A 7507-nucleotide genomic window follows, 5' to 3' on the forward strand; every position below is an offset into this window, starting at 1 on the left:
TTCTTTAATTTCTTTCTTTAGTGTTCTGTAGTTCTCATTGTAGAGGTCTTTCACCTCTTTTGTGAGATTGATTCCCAAGTATTTTATTTTTTTCGATGCTATTGTGAATGGGGTAGTTTTCCTAATTTCTCTTTCTGAAGATTCATCACTTATGTATAAAAATGCATTGGATTTATGCAATAGAATGAAATTAAACCCCTATCTCTCACCCTACACAAAACTCAACTCAAAATGGATCAAGGACCTCGGAATCAGACCAGAGACCCTGCATCTTATAGAAGAAAAAGTAGGTCCAAATCTTCAACTTGTTGGCTTAGGATCAGACTTCCTTAACAGGACTCCCATAGCACAAGAAATAAAAGCAAGAATCAACAACTGGGATAGATTCAAACTAAAAAGCTTTCTCTCAGCAAAGGAAACTATCAGAAATGTGAAGAGAGAGCCTACAGAGTGGGAGAATATTTTTGCCAACCATACCTCAGATAGAGCGCTAATTTCCAGAATCTATAAAGAACTCAAAAAACTCTACACCAAGAATACAAATAATCCAATCAACAAATGGGCTAAGGAAATGAACAGACACTTCACAGAAGAAGATGTACAAGTAATCAACAGATATATGAAAAAATGTTCAACATCCCTAGTAATAAGGGAAATGCAAATCAAAACTACCCTAAGATTTCATCTCACCCCAATTAGAATGGTGATTATCAAGAATACAAGCAACGACAGGTGTTGGCGAGGATGTGGTGAAAAAGGAACACTCATACATTGCTGGTGGGGTTGCAAATTAGTGCAGCCACTCTGGAAAGCAGTGTGGAGATTCCTCAGAAAGTTTGGAATGGAAACACCATTTGACCCAGCTATCCCACTCCTTGGCCTATACCCAAAGGACTGAAAATCAGCATACTACAGAGATACAGCCACATCAATGTTCACTGCTGCTCAATTCACCATAGCCAGATTGTGGAACCAACCTAGATGCCCTTCAGTTGATGAATGGATAAAGAAACTGTGGCATATTTATACAATGGAATATTACTCCGCAATGAAGAATGATAAAATTATGGCATTTGTAGGCAAATGGACGAAATTGGAGAATATCATGCTAAGTGAGATAAGCCAATCTCAAAAAACTAAAGGACGAATGATCTCGCTGATAAGCGGATGAGGACATATAATCGGGGTTGGGAGGGGTTAGCATTAGGTTTAGGGTTAGGTTTAGAGTTAGGCTAAGGAGAGCGGTAAGAATGAAGGAAAGAAGGACTGTATAGAGGGAAAAGAGGGGCGGGAGGGGTGGGGGGGAAGGGAAAAAAAATAAACATCATTACCCTATGTAAACGTTAAAAATAAATAAATAAAAAAAAAAGAAGTAAATGAAAATAAATGTATTGAAAAACAGAAATGGGATTGGGGATAAAAAGATAGTTTTGAGTGTTATAATACATATAACTCATTTGTATACGATAAATAAAAAAAGAGGAAAAATACCCCCAAGGGAAGTAAGAAAATTTGCCAAGATAAATTTCAGAATTGTTGAAGTGGAAATAATAAGTGAGTTTGATAGTCTGTAAAGTAACTGTGGCTTTTTTCTAAGTATAGTATCACAATAATTCCTATACTATTGCATCACAGGTAATAATAAAATTTTTCAAGGTCATAAATGTATTTCCTATCTTAAAATTCAACCACAAATGAAGACATATGTTTACTCTCTAGTACTTAGACCCTCTATTCGACTTCAATAAGCATCAGAGACTAGAGTATAGGTTGGAAAAAGAAGCAATTATTTAAGAAATTATGCAGAATTTGTATATTAGAGGTCTATGGACAGAACAAGAGCAACAGTGAGAAACAATAGACATCCCACAAAAATATAATATCCATATACAGTTTTCAGTGAACATCTTATCTTTGCAGTGATGTGAAATATTAAAAGTGTTATCAATGAACTTCCTTAATCCATCTGCAGTTATTCTGAGTCTGTTGCAAGCAACTCTGTCAAATGGATTCAACTGAACCTCCTGAATTTTAAGTAGTTATACTTTGGGAACCTCAGGAGCTGGATGGCAGTTCTCTGAGTTTGAGTGTCCTCTGCAGAGCCCAAGAAAGTTAAGCTCTGTTCCCGTGAGCCCCATGGTCAGACCTGCTCCTGTCTCAGTAGTTCTCTAAGACCAATGACTCTAGGAAGCTGTGGAGCACAGAACGTTCAGTTGTCACCAAACTGTCATTCTGGCTGTATCTGTCCACCGGACTAGTGAGTGGGTTGTCAGTTTTTGCCTCTGGGTCTATTTCCAACTGCTGATTTGAATTCTGGCTCTGTGATGACTACTTCCTGGTCTTAGCCCCTCACTCTCCACAGTCACTGGGGCCTTGAACAACTTGTTACCCACCGTGTTCATGGAGACTCATTGCAGAAAGTCGCTAAAGCAGTTCTTTGGGCACTCAAGCTTTTAAACTTTGTTGGGCTTTGTTATTTCAACTTTGACGATGTGATCATCAGCAAAGCTCTGGCCACACTGTGAGAACTCTGACCTTTTAGACTTAATACCTTAAGTATTGATTGTATGCTTCTTCATCCCTGCTGTAGTATGTCATTTAGCTGACAATAAAGAAGAAATAACAGGTCCAATGGTGGACAAACCTCTTTTCTTGAATGATATGGCATTTTCAGAATTTAATTATTGACAAAACGATTTGAGAGGGATTACATTCAGGAAATTGTGAGACTTAGTTCCATTTCTGGTGAGTTAATGGATCTGTCTTCCAAACTTATATGACTCATAGCATGACTAAACATATATGTGCTTTTGTCTTTTAAATGATCAATATCTTAAAGAGAATTTAGTTTTATCACTATCAATATAATATCTATATTTGTCAAAGGAAAAGATTATTAATTCATGAGTAAAGATTTTGCAGAAAATTACAATGTATTTAATTTTGAAAACTTCTCACAATTCATTAGATATCAGCTATAGGTGGTTACATATCTATGGAAACATTAAAATTAGGAAATTCTGATATATCACATACACTTTTCTATATTCTAGTGAGAACTTTGTGACTTCCGAATTTAGAGATGTTCAATTTAGGGAAGAGAGCTCCTTTGTGATGTATCAAAACAGAGACTTAATCCTGAAATGTGTTGTCCTAAAATAATCTTTCCTCAGAGGTAAAACAATCAGTTATAATTTTCTATTTTCCCATTGTGAGAATCTCTACTGAAAAAAAATAAAAGAATCTGACAACAGATCTGTATGTTGTGCCCAAACCAGATGCATGTTCATTTGCTTACTTAACGAATATCTGGGTGTTATCTTCACTATTTCCCTTTCCCTTCCCACTATATGTAATTTGAAAGAAGTTCTTTTCAGTTGATTTCAGCAAATGTGTTAAATATTTTCAATTCTCTCTTTTTCCACCATCACTTCTCTAGATAAAGTGGTGGTTAGTTGTGTCTTCCACCAGTGCAGTTGCTCATTAATTGTTCCTTAGTATTTTATATTGTCATCATTTTTTTCTTTTTTCTCTTTTCTTTTACTTTTTTTTATTTGTTCCTTTTAGTTACACATGATATTTTGACATAGCATACATACATGGAGGATAACTTCCCACTCTTGTGCTTGTAAATGACGTGGCGTTACACTGGTCATGTATTCATACAAATATAGCAAAGTTAGGTCCAATTCATTCTACTTTCTTGCCCATTCCTATCCCTGCTCTCTTTCCCCATTCCCTCTTGTCCAATCGGGTGAACTCCCACTCCTCCCTCCACCCTGCATATTGTGAGTGAGCATCCACATATCAGAAAGAACATTCTGTCTTTGGCTTTTTGTTATTGGCTTATTTCATTCATCATGATAGTCTCCAGTTCTGTCCATTTATTGGCTAATGCAACAATTTCATTCTCCTTTAAGACTGAGTAATAATTCCATTATGTATATGCACCACATTTTATTTATCCATTCATCTGTTGAAGGGTCCTTAGGTTGGTTCTGCAACTTAGCTATTATGAATTGAGCTGCTGTGAACATCGATGTGGCTGCATCACTGTGGTATGCTGATTTTAAGTCCTTTGGGTAAATGTCAAGGAGTGGGATAACTGGGTGAAATGGTGGTTCAATTCCAAGGTTTCTGAGGAATCTTCATACTGCTTTCCAGAGTGGTTGCACCATTTTGCATTCCCACCAGCAATGTACGAGTGTAATATTTTCCCCACATCCTCACTAACCTTGTTACGTATTCTTGATAATTGCCATACTGACTGAAGTGAGATGAAATCTCAGTGTACTTTTAATTTGCATTTATTTGCTAGTGATGTTGAACATTTTTTCATATATATATTGACCATTGATATTTCTTCTGTGAAGTGTTTGGTCAGTTTTCTTGCCCATTTATTGATTGGACTAAATTTTTTGGTGTTTTTTGAGTTATTTAATATCTTGGAGATTAATGCAAAGATTTTCTCCCATTCTGTGGACTCTCGGTTTACGTTCTTGATTGTTTACTTTGCTGTGAAGATGCTTTTCAGTTTGATACAATCCCATTTATTGATTCTTGATTTTAATTCTTGTGCTTTAGGATTCTTGCAAAGGAATTTGTTTCCTAAGCCGACATGATGGAGATTTGGGCCTACTTTTTCTCCTAATAGGTGCAGGGTCTCTGGTCTAATTTTGAGGTCCTTGATCTACTTGGGTTGAGTTTTATGCAAGGTGAGAGACAGGGATTTAATTTACTTTTACTACATGTGGATTTCCAGTTTGCCAGCACCATTTGTTGAAGAGGGTATTTTTTTCTCCAATGTATGTGTATGGCGCTTTTGTCTAATATGAAATAAATGTATTTATGTGAATTTGTCTCTGTATCTTCTATTCTGTAACATTGGTCTTCATGTCTGTTTTGGTGTCCATACAAGGATGTTTTGTTAATATAACTTTGTAGTATATTCTGAGGTTTGATATTGCGATACTTCCTGCTTCACTTTTCTTGCTGAGGATTACTTTGGCTATTCTGGGTCTCTTATTTTTCCAAAAGCATTTAACGATTGCTTTTTCTATTTCTCTGAAGGATGTATTGGAATCTTAATAGGAATTACATTAAATCTGTACAGTGTTTTTGGTAGTATGGCCATTTTGACAATATTAATTCTGCCTATCAAAGAACATGGGAGATCTTTCCACCTTTTAAGGTCTTCTTCAATTTCTTTCTTTAGTGTTCTCTAGTTTTCATTGTAGAGTTCTTTCATCTCTTCTGTTAGATTGATTCCCAAATTTTTTTTTTGAGCCTATCGTGAATGGGGACAGTTATCCTAATTTCTCTTTCAGTGGATTCATCACTGATGTTTAGGAATGCAATTGATTTATGGGTGTTAATTCTGTCACTTTGCTGAATTCATTTATGAGTTCTAGAAATTTTCTGATGAATTTTTTTTGTCTTCTAAATGTAGAATCATGTCATCAGTAAATAGGGAAAGTTTGAGTTCTTATTTTCCTGTTTGTATCCTTTTAATTTCTTTCTCCTGTCTAATTGTTCTGGCTAGAGTTTCTAGGACTATGTTAAATAGAAGTGGTGAAAGAAGGCATCCTTATCTTGTTCCAGTTTTTAGAAGGAATGTTTCCAATTTTTCCCCATTTAGAATGATGATGACTTTGAGTTTAGCATACATAACTTTAACAATGTTGAGGTATGTTCCTACTCTTCTTAGTTTTTCTAGTTTTTCAAACATGAATGAATGCTGCATTTTATCAAATGTTTTTTCTGAATCTATTGATATAATTATGTGATCCATGTCTTTAAGTCTATTGATATGATGAATTACATTTATGGGATGAACCCCACTTGATCATGGTGCACTATCTTTTTAATATGTTTTTGCATGTGATTTTCCAGTATTTTATTAAGAATTTTTGCATGTATGTTCATCAGGGATATTGGTCTGAAATTTTCTTTCCTTGTTGTGTTTTTGTCTGCTTTTCATATCAGTATGATACTAGCTTCATAGAAGGGGTGTGGAAGGGTTCCCTCATTTTCTATTTCATGGAATAATTTGAGAGCATTGGTGTTAGCTTTTCTTTGGAGGTCCAATAGAACTCTGGTGAGAATCCAACTGGTCCTGGGCTTTTCTTCATTGGTAGGCTTTTGATGGTGTCTTCTATCTCATTGCTTGAAATTGATCTGTTTAAATTTTCTAGGTCCTCCTGATTCAATTTAGTTAAGTCATATGTCTTTAGAAATTTGTCAATGTCTTCAAGATTTCCTATTTTATTAGAGTATAAATTTTCAAAATAGGTTCTGATTATTTTCTGTATTTCAGTATCATCTGTTGTGATATTTTCTGTTTCGTCATGAATTTTGTGATTTTAGTTTTTACTCCTTCTTTTTGTTAGTTTGGCTAAGGGTTTACCAATATTATTGATTTTTTTCAAAGAATCAACTTTTTGTTTTGTCAATTTTTGAATTTTTCTTTTATTTCAATTTCTTTGATTTCAACTCTGATTTTAATTACTTCCTGTTTTCTACTGCTTTTGGTGTTGAGTTGTTCTTCTTTCTAGGACTTTGAGATATAAAGTTAGGTTGCTTATTTATTGACTTTCTCTTTTTTTAATGAATGAATTCAATGCAGTGTACTTTTCTCTTAGCAGTGCCTTCATAGTGTCTCAGAGATTTCGACATGTCGTATCACTATTCTCATTCACCTCTAAGTATTCTGTAATTTCATCCCTGATTTATTCTGCTATCCATTTATCATTCAATAGCATATTATTTAGTCTATGGGTGTTAGAGTAGCTTCTATTTTTAATTTTATCATTGATTTCTATTTTCATTCCATTATCATCTGATAGGATGAAAAGTATTATCTCTATTTTTTTTTTTTTTTTTTGTATTTGTGAAGTTGCTTTGTTGTCTACAATATGGCCAATTTAGGGAAGGATCCATGAGCTGCTGAGGAGAAAGTGTATTTAGTCATTGATGAATGAAATATTCTATTTATATTTGTTAAGTTTAAATTATTGTATTTTTTAATTCTGTAGTTTCTTCATTTAGTTTTTGTTTGGATGATCTATCAAGTCACGAGAAGAGTGTTAAAGTCACCCAGTATTATTGTGTTGTGTATTTGATTCTTGAAATTGAGAAGGGTTTGTTTGATGTATGCAGGTGCTCCATTGTTTGGGGCATAAATATTTATGATTGCCATGTCTTGTTGAAGTATAATTCCCTCAAGTAATATGAATCCTCTGTCCTTTCTGATTAACTTTGGGTTGAATTCCACTTTATCTTATATGACAATAGAAACCCTTGCTTGTTTATGAGATTCAGGTGAACAGTATGTTTTTTTCACATCATTTTACCTTCAATCTGTGGATGTCTTTGCCTATGAGACAAATATCTTGGAGACAGCATATTGTTGTTATTTTATAATCCAATCTGTCAGTATATAACTTTTGATCAGTGAGGTTAGGCCTTTTACATTGAATGTTATTATTGATATATGATTTTTACTTGG

The sequence above is a fragment of the Sciurus carolinensis genome, chromosome 12, assembly GCF_902686445.1.
Source record: "Sciurus carolinensis chromosome 12, mSciCar1.2, whole genome shotgun sequence".
Taxonomy (NCBI): domain Eukaryota; kingdom Metazoa; phylum Chordata; class Mammalia; order Rodentia; family Sciuridae; genus Sciurus; species Sciurus carolinensis.